We start from the raw sequence: 23,435 nt of genomic DNA on the forward strand, positions 1-23,435 counted from the left end.
GTAATGCGTACGAATTCGGACTCGTTCTACAATATTACGGATGTCTCGTCAAGTTTTACGAAAAACACACTCTGTTCGCTAAAAAAAATTTAAGGTATCTTATAATGGGGCTACCCATAATACTTGCGCCGGACTCATCCAAGATCGCGCCGTTATGCTTCGTTTATTCGGACACGCTCCTGAAAGTGGAGAAATCGGAAACAGCAATGTCGCTGAAAAAAGTCACTGTTCGTAAACACAAGGTGTTGCATTTCAATCTCTGCTGTTCCTAGCTTCCCACTTTATAACGTGCGGAAGTATCCCACGAAAGTCGTGTGCTCAGGTTAAACGTTTGGAAAATATGTGCTACGCCTTCCCCCTCCTCTTCCTCCAGCGGTATGGCTGCAGCATTTTGCGAATGTAAGCGTCCACAGGTTGGCATGTATGATGTAATACATGTGTGCTAAAATGAACGTCAAACTTGGAAGTCGAAGGTTTCTTTCACACGGAATTCTCTAGAAACCTGTTATAATTGACCAAGTGTGCGTGTAAGAAAGTAATTACAATAATGCATTTTCTTTCAGTCTAGCGGCAATGTTAATCATATTGTCGCCTCGACGCGTCTAAAGGAAGCACTTGCGCGCTATACGAGCGGCCTCATTTACTCCGCCGTTTATCTAGCTCGGCCGCGACGCTGCTACTTCGAGAAAAACCGCGCTTTCACAAACGCAGCAGGGGACTCATTCATTCCGGCGGGTTGCGGCCAAAATGTGCGGCTCGCGATACCACTTTCTTTTTTTTTTGTACGCTCTTTGCAATGAGAACCTCCAGCAACAACTCGTTCATATCACCGCCAGTCTTTTGCAAGGCGAGCGAGGAAACGCTGCGTACGATCGGGGAACGCCCAGCTACAACGCAGAAAATGTCCCGAGCTTATTTTTGTACTTAAACGGTATCCGTGGAAGACCTTGAAATCATGGTCGATGTCGGCTACTACTTTTTTTATTTGCTATGCAAAAAGAAAAACAAAAGGGCCGGGGGAAGAAGCTGTACTAATTAGAACGCTTTAAAGGGATCTGCTCTTCCCGCAGCTCAAAAAAGCTGTGACGTGTAACGTGCAAGTACAAAGCGTTAATTAGTACTCGTCACAGTGGTCGCAATTTGCCACACTTCTCACAAATTTACCTCGTCTTTCAAGGTCGCCCGCCGCGGGTGTGGCTCAGTGGTTATGACGTTCTGCTACTGAGCGCGAGGTCGAGGGTTCGATTCACGACCGCGCGATTGCCGCATTTGGATGGAGACGAAACACGAAAAAACGCTCACATACTTAGAATTCGGTGCGCCGTGAAGAAACAGATAGGCAAAATTGATCCGAATCCCTCCTCTACGGCGTTCCGCAGTGCGCTTGATTTGTTTTTCTTTTTGGTGCACGGTGCATCGCAAAACTAGGTAGATCAGGCACAATGTGCGTATGCGAACAGTCGAGTAAGGCTATTACCGCATTGTGGGTACGTGCCGTGACCCTCAGGCAACAACTACGCCAGAAACGACGGTATAATGGCACGGCGACTGCAAAACGATGGGAACAATGACGAACAGTCGCAACGACGATGGCGCGATGTACAAGGACGACAGCAGCCTGAACAACAGCCGATGATGGCTTCGACCACGACAAGTCACACTGAACATTTAGACACCCTTAAGAAAGGGTGTTTGGCTGAAGTAGAATCGAAATGAAAGAAAAAAATTTGCTCGTTATACTTTCCACGGTTTACGAGTTATTCATTAGCATTTCTACACAAATAACATCAAAGGAGTAACGATTCATCCTTAAATGGTCTACCATGAAATGCATGGGAGTGCATTCGAACCCAGGAACTTCACGTGGAAGCAGGCCACCCTACCCACTGCGCCACACAAGAGCCACGTATTCAAATATTGGTATAAATACCTATAAGTTTTTCAGAAACTCCAAATGCTTCATTTCATGAGAAACCTGGTACAAACTCACATCTTGCATCAACGAAAATGCGTTCGCTACGTTTGAAAACTAACGTTCCTATAGCTGCAAGGACAGCTTTAAACGGTAGCGAACCTGTGAACACCTTTCGTATATAGAGTGTTAATGCTTTCCTTAAGGTGTTAAATTCTTATTGTGCCCCCGTTGATCTTTTCGCACACACCCTTACAATACGGTGTCTTGAGTAAAATGGGTGCTAAATGGGTATAACGTAAAGTGAAGTTAACAAAAGAACATGCTTTTTAACACTCCAAGGGGTATTATTATTATTATTATTATTATTATTATTATTATTATTATTATTATTATTATTATTATTATTATTATTATTATTATTATTATTATTATTATTATTATTATTACGTAGACATTCACGGCATGGCGATCTTGAGGGCACGGAAGCCCGCGAATTCTGGGGATCCACTCTTTGTAGGATTGTGCGCGCCTTTTTGCTCGATCGTGTGGCCGGTTGGTCTGTCATTGCGCAGTTTTTCTCCGACTAGCTTCTCGGCTTTCTTTAATTTAACCATTCCCTGTGTGACTCTAGATGGGGGGGGTTCTTGGGCACAGCAGGCAGAATGTGTGCGTCCCACTTTGACCCGAGATACAGAATCTCTAAGTGTTGCTTGACGCGTGACTTACTTTTGTAAGCATACACCTGCCGTCACCATTCTTTCCTCAACAACAATCATGCATCGCCTTCATCCTTGTGACATCGCTGTGCATCCACCTGATTTTGACTTTGCCTCTCGACATAGCTTGTGAACAATCCAGGGCACAAACCTTAAAAAGAAACTGCATGGAAATAAACTTGTGACCTTTGCGGTGGACAAAAAGACATTCCATAAGATTTACACGTTGCATAGGATGAATGTAAACAAAATAGTACTCATCGCACTCTGCTGTAAAGCATTTATTCAGCCGCTTTACTTAAGCTTCACTTATATATATATATATATATATATATATATATATATATATATATATATATATATATATATATATATATATATATATATATATATATATATATATATATATATATATATATTCACGTGGAGGTGAAGCGTTCGTGACAACACCTAAGATTCGGTTTTCCATGTGGTCCGGAGTATTCTCGGTAGGACACTTTTCTTCCTTAATTCGTTCACAACTATCCCCAAGACGATGTCGGCACGAGGTCACATCATGGCTGGGGCACTTTGCAGCAGCCGGGAGGTCAACTGAGCGCATTCGCTCGCTGCAAGCCGCCGTGCAATTACAGGAGCATGCCGCATGCCAAAAATGGCATCGCTTTCTGCCGGTCGTCTGTTGTAGGCTACATGTCGGGAAAAAAATTCTCAGTTTCATGATAAATTTCCGCTGTGCTGAGCGCAAGATTTCGAATAGCCGCGAAATCTAAGATAAGCATAGACTTTGCTAGACGTACTATGGCGGGCATAGAAGAAGATAATACGACGAAGAGTCAGGCGTCTCACTCAACAGGAAGCAACGAATGCTCGTCTGGTCGCAGGTTACGGTTCAAGGCGCACACGTCTGGCTTATGGGACAGAAAGGCTTAAAGAAGAAGAAAAACAAATAACCTAAGAAACAAAACACACACACATACACAATAAAAACGGGTAGTTGAGTAGAAAGAGGGAGAGGACGATCTACACAGGCAGCGCACCGGAGCTGGAGGTCGTATACAACTGGAGCGAAAAACAGGAGCATACCGTATCGTCCTTCGTATAAGCCCTCACCTGCAGCTGCGAAAGAAACTATTGCAGTTTTCTCGAGCAGGAAGTGACGCAGATGGAAAGAAAGGACGCTGTCTTATGCGAGTTCACAGTACGGCAACAGTGACAGCCCTGGAACTTGTGATTACCTTGTGATGACCTCTTTTGTTGCCACTGCACCGCTATGCCAACATGCTATGTGTATATATGTATGTATATGTTCCGGACAACGGTCAGCAGCACTTCGCTCCTCGAAAAGGAACGACGTGTATCCAGTGAGCTCCTGAATAACACTCTGCAATGTAGCGGACGCTGTTTAAGTCATGGACTCAAAGGTGCGGCCTAATGCTAACGCATTTCTCTCCCATTTACCACTAAATCACCACTGAATTTCTTTCTTCGCCTTCGATACGAAGAAAACACCAGAGTGTTACGTTACACTTCAGAATGTTGCCCAATAATACGCGGCGCTGCATATGTTACGGAAAATGTGGTACACGAAGAGAGCCAGCTGAACCACCTGCCTGCAATGCTCGGAGGACTCGGGAATGAAATACTCAGGTGCTGTAAGACTATATACGACTGCTATAGAGGAAGACGGGCCGCGCATATTTGTCTCACTTCAGGAAGCTGGGCACTTCGGAGAACAGCGCCATAGACGCCAGGGTCGGAAATATGGGCGACACGAGTGCATTCTATTCACACGTACACACACAGCAACGTAATAAATAAAAGAGAAGAATAAGAAGCAGGTGGGGGTGCCTGGGAGAAGCAGGGAAAGAAATAAAACGACGAAACCACTATATATACGCGTGTATACCCGAAGGATTGGCAGGACCACATTTATGTTATACTTGTTTCCCTCTCTCTCTGTCTCTACCTCTTTCATTTTTTCGTCTGCTCGTCCCATGAAAAGCAGACGAAGACGGCTTTGGCGAGACTACTCCATCTGCTATGCTTTTATTTGTCGTCTGCTGCTCGTATTACCTCGTTCTTCTTCCCTTCTACGCTTCCGCTGCGCAAGTTCTTTCCAGGTTGCCGTGCGGCGTGGTTCTGTGCGCGAGAAAAAAATAACAAAAACAAAATAGCGAATACAGACACATAAAATATGGCGCGCACACGTCGTGGTCGTTTGTATCTGGGTACGCGCCGGTTCCTGCGACCCTTTTCTTCTTCGTCTTCGTCCTTTTCTTGCTCCGGCGCGGCCGACCTGCCGCCGATGGTGCCGGCGGCTTCGAGACAGGCATCCTAATGAACAACAGTCGGACCGGGAAAGAAACTGTAATGGCCGCCGCTGCAGCGCCTCTTCTCGTCCGCTCGACAACTGTTGTCAACAACAAAAAAATACACAAGAGGAAGACGAAAGAACAGAGTGGCACAACCTCGAGGCGTGAGCAGATCGGCCCCACAACACGCGGTCTATAGAGCACATGCATCGTGTATACGCGCGCGCCTTGACCAAGCTCTAGGCTCTAGGTGAGGGACAGTGGAGGGCGGAAGTTGGCGCTGCGCGCACGTTGTCCCACAAAAAAGCGTGCAGTGCTCCCAGAGCTACAGCTCGTAACAACCACTTGCAGCCATACTCCATGCTATGCGCCCCTGACAGCACGGAACAATCAACACTGTAAGTTCCGCATGCAGCTTCCTTCTGCTCGGCGCAATCAAGGAGGCTCGAAATCGAACCTCCTTGGGTGCAATAGACAATATGCAAAATTTAGTAGGTAAGTTTTCCCACGCATCTAGCTTGCTTTAACCAAGATGGCCGCGTTCCCGAAGGTAGCACAGTCAAAGGTGAGACGGCGTTTTGAAAGCTTGGACGCGGTATACGCTGTGGCAAAACGTTCCGCTGATAAATTCCCGGCTGCTGCGTTACGGCTTCAGCTCAAAGGTACCTCAGTTACATCTTGACCCTACCTATATGCTGCTCCTGGTATCGCGTGCCCCAGAATGGAGAATGCGGTAAAAGTCCGTCGATCAGCGAAGGCGTGTTTGAAACTGTACAGACAGGCCGACACAAGCACCGTCAACGTTCGACGTCACGTCCTAGCTTCGCTTATACGGTAATACAGTTAGAGCTGTGTCTTCTGGCAGCTATACTAACAGCACGGCTAGCTGACAGCAGTGCGCGCTTTTAACAGGAGAGGTAGCTCGAAAAGGACAGGCAAGGAACACCGAATCCCTGTCGAGGAGGACACATGCCACGCTCGGACAGCCACGAAGAGGGGCTGCATTTGGCTGCCGCTTCGGCTTCGGCCGACTGGCTGCGACCTCAACGACGGACTCTTCCGCTCTGGTGTCGGCCGGCAGCAGCAGCAACAGGTCGGTCAGTCGGTCGAGCCAGCAGTACACACGGCGGCCGGCGGCAACTGGTCGGACACGTGACCGGCGCGAGAGCAGTTATGTCCTCCCGCGACGTATGCAAACACGCGCGCGGTGCACTGCTTTGACCAAGCGTTGGTGGTATACGAGGTCGCAGGTTCGATTCGTGGACCCAGCTTCCGTATGTCCGTGCAGGCGGAGTGCAAGAAGGCACACGTGTACAGACGATTGATACCCCGGACATTAAGGTATCCCAGAAAGAGAAGGGCAGAGAGGTCAGCCAGGACTTAGCGCGGTTGGGTACCCTGCGCTGGGGAAAGCGGAGGAAATGATTAAGGGATAAAGGGAAGCTGCAGTGTTGATGTCGCCGACGTACAGTGAAATTACTCTGCTCGGTATCGCTGACGGTAACTCAGTCCGCTAGCCTTCGGAAATCGCAGCAGCGCTTTCATGACCTTCCGAAGCCGTGATATGCGAGGCCATGGTCCCAAGATCTAGTCTAGCGAGAAATTGATTTGTACTCGCTGGTCTAAAACTATGTGGAGGTTAAACTCCTTTTTTTTTAATGGGCGGGCAGTATAGCACAGACGGTGTTCGACAGTATCCCATCGAAAGGAAAAGGTGTCCGCAACAAGGAATACTTGCTCAGAGTCTATAGCTTTGCGACCCGAGAGTCAATCATCGTGAACGTAATTACAGCGCGCTCGACGATTAGTTGGCGCGAAATATTTGCGGCTCGTAGAGTTTAACAGTGCTCTTCCGAAGTTCTTATCGCAATGGGAATCTTCCACCATCGACGATGTTCTGCGCTTCACGAAACAATATAATAAAGCCCAGTTATAGGTGCCGCTAAAAAACATCGATAGTTGACCGCACGGCAATGAAAACGACGAACGAAGAAGACGATCGACGGGTGCAGCGTAAACACGCTCTTTTTTCTTAGGACGGCGACTTCAGGAGACCTGTGTCGATGCTACGGCATTCCAGTACGCACTCTATAGCGAACTACGTGACCTTTGAACTTCTGTTATGACAAAATGATGACGCAAGCAGCGGAAGCCTCCACACGGCAGCGAAGCAACTTAACATGACTCTACAGAGAACGTCACACCGCTTCCACTTATTATTTCGTCGGTGCATATAAACGCCGCCCGAAGAATAATAAATCCCGCTATATGACCCAAACTCGTGAAAAAGACACACCCACGAGAAAAAAAGAATAATGAACGTCTGCCAAATATCACGTGTCTGCGCTGCGGAAGCCAATAAAACGAAGAAAGAGGTCGTGCGGAGGTGCTATATACCCCATGTTGGTGCGCCACGACAGTTCTACAAGACGAATGTGCTTATATCCACGTTTGATTATAATCTAAACGTGCGCCCTTCCTTAGCCGCCCATGTTCGCACTCGCATAGTCGACAAGCGTCGAGCGCCTTCATTTTCTTTTTTTTTTCAACACGGTAGACGCGATATGCCAGTGACCGGAAGCCACGCGCAGTAACCTAACCTAACAAGCACGCCCGCGAGGTCGTACACACATGTATGGCCATTCCCGCCGCCTGCGACTGTGGTCGTCGCCTTCGCAGATGAAGGTGCACAGACGAGCAGGCGTCGACGCGAGAGATGCACAAACATGCCGGAGTTTGTGTAGATTCTTCTTTTTCTTTTTTCCTCTTTTTTTTCAGCGTAGCGCGGCGGCGTTTCCAACGTAGCGTGAAGGCTGACGAGATTCTGATTGCTCTGCGCAAATGCGAAACGCGCTACTCCTCCCGAAAAAAATAAGACAGACAGAGATAGAAAAAAAAAGATCCGTGGAATTCGGGAAGCCCTCCGGGTGTTATGCACACGCGGCACTACGAGAAGCCCGCCCCGTCCCGCGAAACTGTTTGTTTTCTCAACCATATATGCGTAGTCGCCCACGTCCAGCAACCGAGGACGGAGGGGAAAAAAATAAAAAATCGTGAGGCCGTTGAGAGTCCGGCGCATTCCCTCTGGCTTCCGTGACGATGACCTAGCACGCGTGGCCCTCACATCCGTAGCAGCGTCGAAGCTATTACGCCGGGTGGCGAGGTTAGACGCGGCCTACGAAGTAGTGCCCGCCTTCATTACGCTAATGAGCGATGATATTGCGTCTCAAAGGGGCGACGGGAAGGGAATATTGTCGCCCACCCGTATGTACATAGCTCAGGCTATACAAAGTAAATACGCACGGATTTCGTTTGCATTATTGTACGTAGCTTCGCGCTTCAGTCTAGTTGAGGAGCAGGAGGAAAAACGTTATTTTCGTCGCATGCTAGAGTTCTTTAAATTACTGGGCTCTTACTTCTGCCAGGCGGCCTGAGGTGGCCGTAAGCCCTTCACCATAGAGAAAGGGAATTGTATTTTTCTTTCTCTATGCCTTCACTATCGGCGATCGCCAAAGTCTCGTTGACGCTCCGCAGTTGGACGACAATTTTCCCATCAGCCATATAGCGGGATAATGGCTATGGTGTTGCACGTTAAGCGCAAGGTCGCTGGTTCGATACGAGGCCGCAGCAGCCGCACTTCAATGAGGGCGAAAGCAAGTACACTCGAGCGCCGTGTATTAGGCGAACGTTAATTAAAGAACCCCAGAAGGACGGAATTAATACAGAGTCTACCCACTACATCGTGCCTCATAATTAGATCATGGAAAGGCCCGAAATCTAATTTCAATCATTTTTTTTTCCTTTCGTGAAACTTTCTTCACCTTTGGGGGCTTCCGGAGAATTGTTTTCTCACATTCTGTCTCGATTCGAGTTGCCGAATAATTCCAGCTCGCTCTGCGATCTGCTAGACTCCTGGTTAAACTCAGATAGTAGAGCGACCGCCCCGGCAAAGCGTTGGTTCCCGGTTTGATCGCTGCACAAGGACGAATTTATTCTTCAATTGCGAAGTTCCCTTTCCGAGAAATTCGTTCGGGTTTCCTTTGCGACTTCGTGCCACTGTCGGGAGGATGACAATTTCAATAATAATAACAAAAATAATATTAATAAAGGTAATGATCGTGATGATGATTATTACAACGCCTCGAAGAAGGGACATCGCTCCCACCGCCGTCACTCGTCTGCGATGCGGCAGCCAAGAAAACGACGAAAGTCAACGCGTGCGTCGGACTAGATGGTGCCCCACGAGGAGAAGTATCGCAGAACGAAACTTGCAAGACGCACACCCATGTATGTAGGATAAACGCGTCCTTGTAAGGACGTTCGTGTACATTACGAGCGAGAGCTCGCAAAGAACGATATCGAGCTAGATAAACTCTCTCACCGTATACGGTAGTGAATTAATAATAATAATTCACCACCGTATACAGTGAGGGAGCTTATCTAGCTCGATATCGTTCTTTGCGAGCTCTCGCTCGTAATGTACACGAACGTCCTTACGAATATAAGAGAGAGGTCTTTTCACACATACACACTCTCTATCTCTCCGTCTCGCAAAAGGCTTCAGTCACGGAATGAGAAAGGAAGAAAAGTTATTCAGGGTTTCGCAGCTCAGCGTGAGTGTTCGACCGCGCCGACAAGGAACGCTGGCCAAAAGCCAAGAGTTCGTGAGCTACAGCACTTGGGCGCCGAGGCAACGCAGCCGACACGGATGCAAATGCGCGCGCGCGCACGAGACGCGTTAAACGGCTGCCGATCCGGTGAAGAAGACAAACGCAAAGCGGGTTATAATTTGGGCTCGCTTTTATGGCTGACCATACATGTATACATATATACATATATACATATATATATATATACATATATACATACATGCGTCGACCTTTCCCACACAACCGCCGCGGGCGGCGGCGTAGTGGCCGAGCACAGGGTCCCGGGGACGTATTCTCGGAGACTCGCTTTCGGCGATGCCATTTTTTTTTTTTTTGCCTGACGTATAATACACGGCGTGTTAGATGATTCGAGCCGTTTCGCCCAACCAGCCGGTCGGCTCAATATGTTGTTTTCTCAACCATCCAATCAGCGCGCACTGAAAGTGATACAGCTCCGAAATTGACCTTCGGAGAATACTTCCCCTGGCTCAAGTGCCCGCTTCGTTGCGATTGAAGGTGTACGTGAGAACGCATTGTTTAACGCGACACGAAATTACCTAGCAAGCGTAAAGGTTCAGACCAAGAATCGCCTTGAGAAAAAGAATGCTTAAAGGAGGAATGGCGCAAGCGAACAGGTACGAGATAGAAAACACGGACGAGAGCGACTAAGTTGTTGGCTACCGCACAGGTGACCCCTGAAAGCTAAGCTAACTTATAATTATAAATAAAGGGCACTATGCTGCGAACGATAATGTAGTAAGATACACAAGTGCACGTTACAGCCCCTCAGGTGACCAAAATTTATGCATATTTCCGCACTAACGGGTTCTTCTCAGCCGAGTTGCAGCTTTGGCATACGTTGCAACAAAGCTTAATATGATGTTTTCATTTGGCAAAAAGAAATTAAAAAAATTTGTACATACAAATTCATGCATTTATCGGACTGCAGGCAGAGACCATTTCACCAGAAGTAAAAAAAAATAACAAAGAAAGAAAAAGGAAAAAAAAAGAGTACACCCCTACGGCGGGAAAATAACGTGCTTATAGTCATGTGTCAATGCACACAGGGTTCACCAATACAGACGAGGCGTCTGGCTTTGCAAAACAATACGTGATAGACTACACGCCGCGAGCAATGGCCCCTTTAAAATTATTTGGTTTGCTAGTTTCCGCACAGTATAATGAGTATATGGGCGTGCACTTAGGAGCAGTGATAATGCATTGAGCAAAGCTTCTAGGCGCAGTGTAGACCCTACCTATTGCGTGTATACAGAATGTATCTAGATTACGTGTATAGTCGAAACGAAAGTTTGAACGGAGACTATAAATGTTTATGGACTATATACAGCCTGCCTGGCTAAATTTTCTTTTTTCTCGAATGTTAGCCCGCGTTCCGGTCCGGTGCAGTCGGGTTTAGTTTTTAACTTACGCATACCCTCGAACCGAAAATACAAAACCTTGTTTCCGGAACGCTCCGCCGAGTGAGATGCTTCACGTCAACGTCTTTCATGCGCCATTCCAGTAATATACGCATCCCATATGCTTTGTTTTCAGTTTAGCCGTCACAGCTTACTGATTTCAGACCTCGAAACGAGCGTAAGTGATACCTTTACCTCGTTTTAAAAGGGTATCTCTCCAAGATGGCGCTAGCAGTACGTTTACATGAACCCTATAAAGCTGGGTCGAGTCGTCTTGTCGGACCGAGAACCTGTCGTCGGGTTCACGTGACATCAGCGGGTTGGGTCGAGCAAGCGTCGAGCCGAGTTCGGTCAACCTTCTTGAGAGGGGTGGGTTGGATCGCACAAACCACTTGGCAAGGATGAGCGTTAACGCGGACGGGTAGGGCTTGGCGTTGGGGGGTTTTAAGTCAGTTCGACTTCTTGCTCGACCCGCCCGTGTCGAGTTTATGCAAACGAAGATATACTGTTCGGAGAGTTGCCGAGGCTGAAGAGCGTTTTTTTTCCTCTTTCTTTCTTTCTTAATCTAATACACGAAAAGACAGACCTCCCCCCCCCCCCCCTCAACCGGCGGAACTGAGCAGTTGCTGACGAATGCGGGCCACGCTGCATTACACTTTTTTACGATTCTGCGTTCGCGCATCCAACGGAGTCGCCCGTCGCACGGAAGCCGGTAGGCCTTTCTAATAGTCTGCAATGAACAACAACAACAACACGCAAGCCTTCACAGGAACAATACACGAACGTGCCATTTACGCTGAGACAGACAGGCGCACGCAGTTCTTAACGGGAGAATTTCGACAGGGCCCGCTGCCCCGAAAGTGGGATCACGTGACGTTTCCCACGTCTCTGCGCCGTCGCTGCGGCCACCGCCACGGTTTGTAAGCGGCGTGGCACTGACGCCTTCTTGCCTGAAAGCGACCTTCTTGTTCTTTGCTTCGCGGATCAAGCCGCGTGAGACGATCGAGACATAACGTGACCGTACTGAAAGCACGCGCTAAATACAGAGGCGAGCGAGACGCCGACGTGAAGGTGTGTAATAACGTAAACCGTGTACAACCGTTACGCATTACTGACATCACTTGCCTCGCTACGCTGCGCTGCGTTCGGTTATTCCATTATCTTGGAGGCCTCTTCCGCAAACGAGGCAATCGCCGGAACGAACAGTTAGCCGCTTTGCATGCATGCGATGCGTAACTTACGCCGTACGCCTTCGCCACATCACTTAGGATCATACAATGACGAGAGTTCAAATTAAAATTTCGAATAAAGTTCAGTTAAGGTTTCAGGACGTTTAAAGTACCGAAACTTCTTCAGAGTGGATTACGAGGGAAACCATAGTGAGGGACTCCGGATAAATTTTGAGCACTCAGAGTTACTCTTTTACGTGCACATGATGCACGGTACATGAGCGTTTTTGCATTCAGACCAATCGGAATGAAGCCGGTGAGGCCGGGATCGAACCCAGGACCTTGTGCGTTTACTCGACTTCAGTCGTTTAATTTGTTGCGTATCCGCAAACGAACAGAATCCGAGACCATCGTGAAAGTGTAGGCGTCGTGAGTTAATGGCGTCTCCTGTCCTGATGCGAAAGATTACGTTCAGTCGGGCTGATCATTCTTAATGCATATAGTAGTACCTTTACTGATGCGACACAAGGTGTAACGCGAGAGGCGAACGTGAGGGGCAAGGTCAGCTGACAATGTCCTTCGCAATAATTTTGTTGTCGCGTTATAAAGTAAATCGTCTTTATTGGAGCATTGATCCAGTCCAGTTCCGTGCTTCCATTAATCGAGGAGGACAGCTGTGGTGTGTTTTGTCAGCGTAAGGAGGGTAGTGCTTAACAGTACTGCCCTACTTACCAAGATAGTATACTTACGGAGCCGTCGCTGGAACATTGCAACACTCAGTTGCCCCCTTCTCCCTCTGTGCACGATACTCAGATGCCGCTTGTCGTGCATGTCTGCACATAAATCTCTCGTCGACTTGTACTCTGAGGAAAACCGAGCAACAGTTCCTTCAAATTGCCGACGAAAAATAGTGTTGTGTGGGTAGTCTAGGGGGTTCTGGCTACACCCAGTTGCATAAATCGTTGAAATAATTGGTGCCATAACGAAAAACTGTCCTCTAATGTCGCGACTGTGTCTATAGTAAGTACAAGATACCAAACATTTCTGTCAGTGAGGTCACAAATGGCGGATAGCGCAGAAAGGTTTGTGTAAGAGACTGACGACGATGCTATAGGCATGCAGAAGAGACGGAAATGTGCACGTAGACAACAAAAAATTGAAGTGCGATCTCCGTTGTGCGTGGTGGTTTGCGTTCGCGACGTGTCACCACGCAACACTACGATAGAACAACAGCGTTTAAGCGCTTCATAAACATACTGTGGCCGTTGTCAGAACAAATCACATTAAAATACCGACTTCACAAGCCATTGCACCAAAAGGCTACGAAAGCACTGTTGCAGTTATTACGGTTATCGTGCTGTGAAATGCAGTGATTGGATGCATGCGCGTGTTTCTGTATTTCCTTTTATTCTACGTCCCCCCCCCCTTCCCCGCGCCCCCCAACCCCCGCCAATGTACAGTATCAAACCGGATTTTTTTTTTTCTGGCTATAACATCCCTGCCTTTCTTTCAACTCTCCCTTTCTCTCTCCTCACTGTGGCCGCAACGAGCACGCAGCCTTCCAGACCACTGTCTGCACTGCCAGCAGTGCACACAAAATGTTACACATTTTTGTTAGTTTCTGCTGGCAAACCTATAGCAACGAGGCATCTGAGCGTTAAAAATAGTGAGCTCAAGATAGCTCGGCCGCCGAGCGAGTAAATCGTCATCGGATGCTCTCGCGGAGCGCGCCCGTTCCCACGGTCTTCCTCGCCCTTTTAACCCTCTGCACTGCATGTGAAACGTAAAAACAACAACGACCGCTGCGCCAAGTAATAAGACGATCTTCTGAACGTTCGTGTTTCGGCGGGGCATAACCTCAGCCTTGCTGGCGCTGCTGCTGTTCAAATTCGAGCGCGGCAAATAACTTGATGATGCACGGCGCACAATAGAAGACGGCGGCTCTTCCGAAGGGGACAAGTTGTGGAGAGCCGCCGCTTAGCGTGACGCTGTAAAGCAAGCTGCGTCCGGCGCATTCTGACAGCGCGCGGTGCACTAAACGGCGTCGTATAATGGGCCCGCATGCAGCGGACAAAAGCGAGAGTCCGCGTAATTTGAGCTGATCACTCGTCCACAGCGCACATATGGCGGGCAGCGCCGTCAACCCAGCGATGCCGTGTAGCAAGAAACGACGTAGCGGTGATGGGGGACAATTCGAGGGCGTCTGTCGTACAGCTCACTTTGCATGACAGATAGGACTCACTCACCAAATTTAACGCGCAATATTACGCCTTAAGCGGTTATTACTTAGCGCTCAAACAAACATAACGAGGTGTTCGTGCCTGCACCGACGGGAATGTGGTAACGTGGCTTGTACGACGACGGTGCGCTCTTGCGACCAACGATGTTGTTCATGCATGGTCTTGATTGGATAATGCGATTCAAGTCTAGAGCGACAGAACCCTGAGCAAGCTTGGATTGCAATTTGTGCTGGCTTATGTTAAGGATCCAAACCCAGTCGCACAGGCTGTTATGGCCCAGATAATACTGTCAGCGATATTGTATTACACTATGCTGGAAAAAAATATTTCTTTTTTTTCTTTCAAGTTTGTAGGGATTCGTGGTACGGCAACGCACGCGTGCGAAACACAGACACTAGAACAGTGAGACTTTTTATCCTATATTTCTCTCCCACGTTGCAGATTGTATCGTGTTCCTAGCTTCTTCACTCTGGCGGGCTTTCTAATAAAATAAAAAAAAATATTTGGAACACTGTGCAATCTCGGAGGCCGCACCAAACGGGGGAGACTTCGCGCGTGCACTGCTAGGCGGCGCCGCGTGGTGGGAATTCTTTGTGTGTTTTCTCAGAGATATAGGTAGGACAGTAGGAAAAATGTGCACAAGAGCTTGGTGGCGCTACCCACCACTTTATTTCAAAGGGGACGCTCAGAGCATCCATCCATCAATCGAAGCGCGGGCTTCACGAAGGCTGCAGTATTCGCGAAGATTCGCAGATTCGCGAAGGCTGCAGTATACGGCTCTTACATGATGCGTTTCGGCCGTGGCTATTTCAGCTATCTCTTAAATGCTAATCGCATAAATGACGATAAACAACCCTAATGGATGCGTTCTGCCTCAATTTTTTTAGCAACGTCGTAACTGCGACCTCGGCTTCAGCACTGAGCGCCTTTGTTACAAGCAGAGCCGAGCAGCGCAGGCCTCAGCCGATCGAAGCTGTGTTCGGCATTCAGGAGGAATGGCAGAGGGCCACACCGAGAAGACAGACATCGAGGACTTTGACTTTCGAATTCCCATTTCACGCATGTCGCGCCGCATTCAACTCGCCATCGCCGAAACTTTTTTTTTTTTTTGTCCATTCGACGCGCTGTCGCGAAAGCCGTCGGGCGAGCGCCAGCAATCGACAGTTCTTCTTCCGTGTTCTTTCGCAAACTCGAAACGACGATCCCCGTACGCCGGGTGAAAAGCCCGAAATGAAGAAAGAAAACTAAAGCGTGCAGGCGGAGACTGCAATAGTTTGTTCGTTGTGCGTACATCTAAAGACGGCTGCCGCTACAAACAAAACATGACAACACAGGAACATCGCTTAGCACCTGGAGTGTTGCAGTAGAAAGATGAGCACTGTATGCGCGACGTTGTCGTTGCCGTTTCTCTTAAAATTTCGTAGCATATACACTGTCGAGGACTCTGGAATTCGCATTCGAATAATCTACGACGAAATGCTTCGTCGACCGGGCCGAAGGAGTACACGTCATTGGAAAAATGCGTCCACAATGCTATGATTAGATTGCGCTAGCAAATTATAGTTCAACGACATAACCGGAATACAAAAAGAAAGCATTTGCGAGCTTTCAGCTCACGAGGCAGGCAAGCAGAAAAGTGAGAAGTACCCAGTCAAACGCACAGCATGGGCGTAAGCACGTACCCCCCTCCCGCCTCCTACACTCTCCTAGCTTTCTCTCTCTCTACACACGGAAGACTTCATTCCCAAACGATCGAAGCATTTCACACAGCACTCTTAAAAATAAAGATCGTTGTAACTTCTACCTAGCTGTCCCAACATTCACTTCTTCCGTATAACTACAGTCGGTAACGGTATAGAGCTAGTAACCTAACTGCCTAAACAAGGTAGTCACTGTTGCTAATGCGCCTGAGCTAACCATTTCAAACGCAGTTAGCAACATCGGATGCAAAAGGTATATCCTATAACGCATATGCACTGCGTTATATATATCCCACCTGCGGCCAGTTATTTTTCCCATACTTTCATTTCTATTTATCTATCATTTCTTTAAATCAATTAGGAACTATAACTTCCCCTATGTTGTCCTTGCTGGCTCCTTATGATATATATATGTCAATATGGCATTTGACATCGTTAGTGGAGACCCATTAGTAACAGTGACTACTTTGTTTAGTAAGTAATGTTACTAACTCTGCCGTTTGCCAACAGCAGTTATACTAAGATAGTGATTGCCGTGACACCTACAATTTTAACTAAGTAGTAAACACAACATTTTTTTTTATATATATATGTAAACGACGACCTTCAGGAAGACTTCAGTGACCCTAAAGAAAGAGCAACCCCAAGCGAACAGGCCCGGAGAGGCGCGCCGCGGTGGTCGCAGACAGGGGGTGGGAGACTCACCTGGTCGGAGGTCTTCAGAGGAGAAACGCCGCTTCCGCCGGCGACCGAGGTCGCATCGTGTTGTACCCCGCCGCGGTCACGGTGTGTCAGGGGCCGCGAGGCAGCGCGAGACCTGCGCGGAAGAAGCACGGAGAGAAGGGGGCCGTGAGTGCTCAGCGAAGGCAGCTTGTTGCGCGACGAAAGCGTGTTTTGAAGAACAGCGAAAGCGGCGGTTTTAGACACGGACTCGCACTTGTTTCACACTCTTCTGTATCGTTACTTTTATTTCGTCAAGTAGTCTTTTGCTTTCTCTTGACAGCGCCAACCGCTGCGGATTCGTTAATCGGTGGATCTTTTCCTATTATTTCCAAATACTGCGAGCCATAGCTCTGGTCCAAGCAGCAGAGACTATACATAACAGAATAGCTCGTTTGCCTAACAACGAGCCGTGAGAACACATTAATAGAACATCTCAATCAAAACCAGTGGAAAGTATCAAGTCTGCAGTGCGAAAACATAAAAGATAACTAAGGTACACTGGAATCAAACAAACACATCAATATCGGCAAGCAAGTCGAACAAGCAGCAACAGAAAAGCATCAAAGGTTCATAAGTGTTACGGATGTCCCACAACTGTCCGTCTGCAGGAACCCCGGGGCAGAATAAAGGAAACCGCAGTTCGATTCGAACCCATGCCGCGTAGGCCTGGGTGAAATTGGGGGCCCCACAGGCTTAATTGGAACTTCGCCATATCAGGTACGCATACGCCCCGCCGTGTATCAGTTCTGCTGCCAAGCGCGAGGTTGCGGGTCTGGCTCCAGGCCGCGGAGGCTGAATGCAGAAACGATCGTGTATAGCGTACTTAGGGTGCAATAAAAAAACAAACGTGAGGTCGAAATTAATCTGAAGTCCTACAACACCGTACGTGTCGCCCGGGCCCGTTAAATCGCCCAATCAGTCAATCAAACGATCAGTCACTTTTGGTAATATGGAGTAACAAAAGCCGGCACCAAATGCGGAACACGCCAAATCACATTATATATATATATATATATATATATATATATATATATATATATATATATATATATATATATATATATATATATATATATATATATATATATATATATATATATATATATTAAATTAGATTTTCTAGAATCGAGCATTCATTCACGCATACTGCTATTGCTCGTCTGAAGCTGCGGCAATATTGGAAATGCAGAATACGTACTTATAGGAACATACGCTGTCGAGCAACCTCGCGTATGGTATTCACAGAAAAGAAGAAACGCAAGCCAGGACAAAAGCAAATTATAACGGAGCTAGATGAATGCACTATAGAAAAGTGAATGCCAAACAGTGAAGTTACTGCGGGTTTGTCGTTTTCGCTCGATAAGGAAGCTCCGGCTGGCCTCAAAGCCCAACCGACGAATTATTTAATCAGCCAAACAAAATAAATATGACGAAACTTTGGAAGAGGGGGGCACCGCTAAGAATTGTACGAAGAGAAAGTGCCTATATATACGCATACACACGCGTGTATGCATGCATACCTGCGTACATTGTATACGCAAACGTACGATCAAGCTCGCACGCACCAGAAATTGTGATAGCACCGGCGAGCTCCCATGGCGCTGACCTCAATTATCAGACAACCGTGAAACGCCGCCGCAAAAACACGCACGCGCTCGGACAACGTGTCTGGGTGCTATGCGCTCCCTGAGAAACCGCGTGTTAGATTCCTGCCCCCCCCCCCCCTAGACATCGAGTCGCTCTTGGCGTGACGTGGTCACGGTCTTCCGCGGTACAATGGGTTCACGCTTCAATTGATATTCCTTTCCTAGGCCGCAACATCACCTCGTGGCCTACTCCGCCCACGGGTGCACAAATACTGCAGCTCCGGGAGAAGATTCTCACCTATATATAGAGGCGTGCGTTCGTTCCCGCGCGCCGTACACGTTTCACAAACCCTGAAACATGCTCGCGCATCCATGCGGACAGGCAGGTAGCAGAGCATAGCCGGGCGTAATGAATGCACCTGGGCTTGGATACGGCGTTAGTCGGGGTGCTTCTGACGCGCGAGGCGAGTTCGGGCTGGCGTACAAGCCAGCGCACGGTAGGTAATTGCTCCGCCCGGGATAAGCGCCTCCTTCGGGACTCAATGTTAGCCTATAGACCATGTGACCTCCATCGATTACTATGCGATTTACGGTATATACCCTGCAACAGCAAAGCCGCAAAACGCCGGGGAACTTGCTACGGGCGTCAGCAGTTCGTGCACCGATTCGCGAAGCAAATTTCCATTCGTAACAATGGTCAGGGATGGGATGATAATTCACTAGCCAATTGCAATACGAAACAGTATTAAATCTGAAGCGCTGGACCTGGGGCACGAACCTCTTCGGAATCGGCTCAGCCGATTAGCTGGACCAGGGTTAGCGCGAACTGCCCCATAGCTTTCGCTACATTGCAAGCACAACAAGTGGTTACCACGTTGCACCCTTGAGCGACGGCTGTTAGATATGGAGCTGGTTCCTGCGATTTCTTCGAGTTCCCCAAACCGCTTCGAGTGGCAGCACAGCTAATTGAGGAATGCAGACACAGGAAAGCGCATTCCAGAGAAGCGGCCGAGCAAACAAGTTTAAGGCAACAAGTTCGTGCGTCGCCGGGATTAGAAGGGGGCCTGGGGCAATGGAGCTCATTCGACCCCCTTCGTCTTTGAAGAAGGCTGTTGCCACCGCTGCGGAGCCGAGTCGCCGGGATTTGCAGGTGGGCGTCGGACAATGGAGCAGGTGCAGCCCCCCTCCTTCTCCGGCCTAGAAGTGATTGCCAGTCTGCGTGGCAAGACCGCAGAGAGCCCCGACAGGTGTGCCACGCGACACGGGCGCCTACCATTGGCTGCAAGTGGCGTCATCGGAGTGGACTCTCCCATTGGTCAAACATGACGTGACTTGCAGTGCTCGAAGGGCTTATAAGAAGCCTTCCAGAGAGACCTGAGCATTCTGGGACATGCCCTGATTCCCTGATTCACCTCTCTCGAACCTCTTGCAGCGGGCCGCAGCGTCCGAGTTGCTGCCGGCCCGTAATGTCTGTACGACGCCTGTTAATTGTCGCTCACCTCCTTGTATATAATGTAGAATAAACCCTCCCAAGTTTGGGTTTTCATCCGCGACGTCCCGTCCCTCCAACCCCTACATCTGGTTGGCAGCGGTAGGATCGCCTCCGAACGCATCAGCTGGTGGCAGCGCTACGGATCAACCTTCGTCGAGAGAGATCATAAGGAACCGGGAAGAGCGAAGAAGAGAGAGCCTTCGTCGAAAAAGGTCCGAAGAGACTGGGAGTATCGAAGAAGGAGCGAGCCTTCGACCCAGGGAGTCCGGAAGGAACCGGGAACAGCGGACAAATGAACCGGATGGCAGGGTGCTGCAACCGTAAGTGAGCGCGTGGTTTTTTTCCTTATGATTCGCCAGACTCAAAGGTTGTGTGTTCAATTTTGATAGTTCTGGGAATCGGGAGTTTGTTGCACTGTGTATTTGCACAAATTAATTAAGGAAAACAGTTTTAACCACCTGTCGGGGCAGCTGCCATGGATCTTAGAAGGTTGACGAGGTTAGACTTGTTGTTGGTGTGCGACGATTTGGGAGTTGAGGCGGACGAACGGATGGAAACGCCAGCTATCATAAAGGCGATTAATGATAGTGGCAATGATGACAAAAGCATTGCGCTTGCTTGGGAGGTGATACAGGAGCCACGGGAGCGTGTGCGTCGTGTACGTTTGCGAGAGCGTCGTGAGCTTAGGAGTGAGCGTCAGCGTGAAGAACGCGAGAATGAACGGAAGCAGGAGCTTCAAGAACTTACTCTGAGGTGTCAGCGTCACGTACGTGAGAATGAACGCGAACGTGAGCGAGAGCAAAAGTATGAGAGAGAGAAGGCAGCACTGATCAAAGAGATACAGGATTGTGATCAGTTATTGGCACAGAGACAACGGCTGTCTGAGAATTCTGTAGGTAGTACAGAGCGAAAGAATGAGGCAGCATCGAGCAGATTTTCGCCAGAAGCCGACGAAAAGAGTAGTGCCTGTGAGATTGGCTGCAGATTGATAGGTGAAGGGAAAAGGCTAGCTGCTAACGATGCCTTAGTGGCAACAGAGGCCGTTAAAGGCCGTAGTGAGAGCGACGAGGTGCTGTGCCAACAGATGACTGTGGAGACAGCTAGGCCAGCTGCGAACAAATTGGCACAGTTACCGCGTGTGTGCGTCGCTGGTAATGTTAGCGAGGTTGCTAGCGAAGAAAAGGGTACTGTTGACGCGACAGACGCGAGCACCCATGTCAGGTCAGATGTCCGTGCAGAAGTGAGGTGCGAGCTGGACGATGCAGTTGAGAGTAGTTCTCGGGATGGCGAGCTCCGTAGTCCACGAGAGAACAACTGCATTGTTCAGGGATCGGTGCGGCTCTCCGCCAGTCTAGGTAGCCTAGAGAGGGATGATTCAGTTATTAATCATTCGGACTGTGCGCGTGAGACAGCGATCGATACCGACGGGCTGTGTGCCGATGCACAGCGTGAGCTGGGCAATGTAGCAGAGGGCAGTTCGCAAGAGTGCGAGTTGTCTTACTCGAGTAAAGCCTGCTGCATTGTGCCAGAGTCGGTTGAGCTGTCCGCCAGTCGAGGCAAAGTGAGAGTAGATTTAAATGTAAATCACTCAGACTATGCGGGTAAGAGGCCGATCCGGGCCGACGAAATGTGTACCGGCCAGCACGAAGCACGAGGCGACATGAAAGTGAGTGCGAAGAGAAAGCGCCGTAAAAAGAAGCGCGTTAAAGACCGAAAGTCGGTAATTAATGTAGCGCCGCCAAAGATGGCGAGAAACCCGAATGGGCAGGGCGCGAGGAAAAAGGTGCGGTCGTCAAGGACGATGTTGACGCATCCAGAATGGTCGAGCCACAGGTCAAAGGGGGACCGCGAAGAATGTTCTGCACGGACGCGGACAAAGGGCACGAGGCAGTTAAGCTCCTCGTCGTTCCGTAGTTCTTTTCACAGCTCAGCGTGCAGTTCGAAGAAACGCAAGGTGGCAGGACGAGACCAGGTGGGGAGTGGCGACGCGGTCAATCGAGTTCGTGTTGAAAGCGGGGCGCGGGGACGCAAATTGGCAGTAGACCGTAACGTCTTGGGGGAGCTGATAGTGAATCAGCCCTTTTGTTGTCTCTCGGCAGCCAGAGTAGCTTTCAGACCACGTCCACCCCGGGTTAGACTCAAAGTATGAGTCAGACGTAAGCGTTTGCAAATGGAGGCCAAGAGCCCTTCCGTAGAAGTAAAACGTGTTAGCTTGTTTTTTATTTTTGAGCATCGGAAAGTTTTTGCGATTTGAGACTAGGATTTCTTTCAAGGTGTAAGGTATGAGCTCTGTTTGTGTTTTGTTAGAAAAGCTCCGAGATTTGAAAGACGCGTTTGTGTAAACAAGTAGTCTCGCGAGATGCTCATTAATAAGTAGATAGGCTTTTTTTTTTGTGTGTGTGAGTAACCTGAGGGTCAAGGTTACTGTTGAGAGGCCTATCGTAACGCGCGTGTGTTTTATTTAACCTTCTTTCTTTTTAAGTGTTGAATTTTGCAAGGTTAAGCGCGTAGGTTTTCAGTGAGTGCATGATTTGCACGGCGAAGCGTTCTTAGTTCCATTAGCGCGTGTCCTGTGTGGACGGAAGGAAGCAGATTTATGACTGGGTTGCTAGCGTGTGTGGAGGGCAGCCGTATTCTGACTTCTCTGATAAGTACGCGTGGAACGAGTTATTAAAAGACGCATTATTTTAAGGGTTCTGCGGAGTGTGTAAGTCCCGCGAGTTTAATTGTTCGTTTATGTCACGTGTCCTGTAGGACTTTCAGGAAAGAAACGTGAGTAAGCGTGAATGAAAAGTTTGCCTACAATGCAAGTACGCGTTTTGTTTAGTGACCACAAGGCTAGTGCGCTTGTGATTACGTACTTGTGAGGTTGACCAGATTGTTCAGTGGCACCAATACGTGCGATAAGTACGCCACTGCGATAGATTGGAAACATGCTGTTCGTGTGGTTAGGCCACTTAAGTTATGTTCGGCTGTTTTCATTTGTTGTTTGCATCGTCAACGACCCTTTTGTTTTGCAACAACAATAGTACTCTGGTCTTGTCGGCAATCGAGGAGAAATGGATAGCTGTTTGGAAGGGTGGTTGGAACTGTTGTCAAAATTGGGGAACTAAAAGATCAGGGTTGATTTTGACTCAGTAATAGCCTGGCGAGTCAGGGGTGAAGAGCCTGCGCTTACGCGTGGTGCAGCGCTGTGTTGTTTGGTTTGTTTGACGTTTGTTCTCCAGGGCCTAGGATCCCGAAGTTCGTCAAACGAGGCTCGACCCCAGTACCCTGCAGCTTCTATCAGCGTTCCTCATGGCCAGCGAATTGGTTTCACCGGCCATTCAGAACAACCGGGGCGAGGACGAGCTGTTAGATATGGAGCTGGTTCCTGCGATTTCTTCGAGTTCCCCAAACCGCTTCGAGTGGCAGCACAGCTAATTGAGGAATGCAGACACAGGAAAGCGCATTCCAGAGAAGCGGCCGAGCAAACAAGTTTAAGGCAACAAGTTCGTGCGTCGCCGGGATTAGAA

The 23,435-nt window shown here is 48.7% G+C and overlaps 1 protein-coding gene across 10 annotated transcripts in view; it reads right to left on the reverse strand.

Annotated features, from left to right (window-relative positions):
- The window catches only part of LOC135911132 (nucleolar protein dao-5-like), a 282,911-nt gene that overhangs the window by 39,769 nt on the left and 219,707 nt on the right, over positions 1–23,435 (reverse strand). For all 10 annotated transcript variants that reach the window (XM_065443271.2, XM_065443270.1, XM_065443267.2 and 7 more), the window contains one exon: positions 16,825–16,936. The gene's annotated coding sequence lies outside the window, so the exon portion shown is untranslated. The remainder of the gene's footprint in view (positions 1–16,824; positions 16,937–23,435) is intronic.

This window comes from Dermacentor albipictus, chromosome 9, assembly GCF_038994185.2.
Source record: "Dermacentor albipictus isolate Rhodes 1998 colony chromosome 9, USDA_Dalb.pri_finalv2, whole genome shotgun sequence".
Taxonomy (NCBI): domain Eukaryota; kingdom Metazoa; phylum Arthropoda; class Arachnida; order Ixodida; family Ixodidae; genus Dermacentor; species Dermacentor albipictus.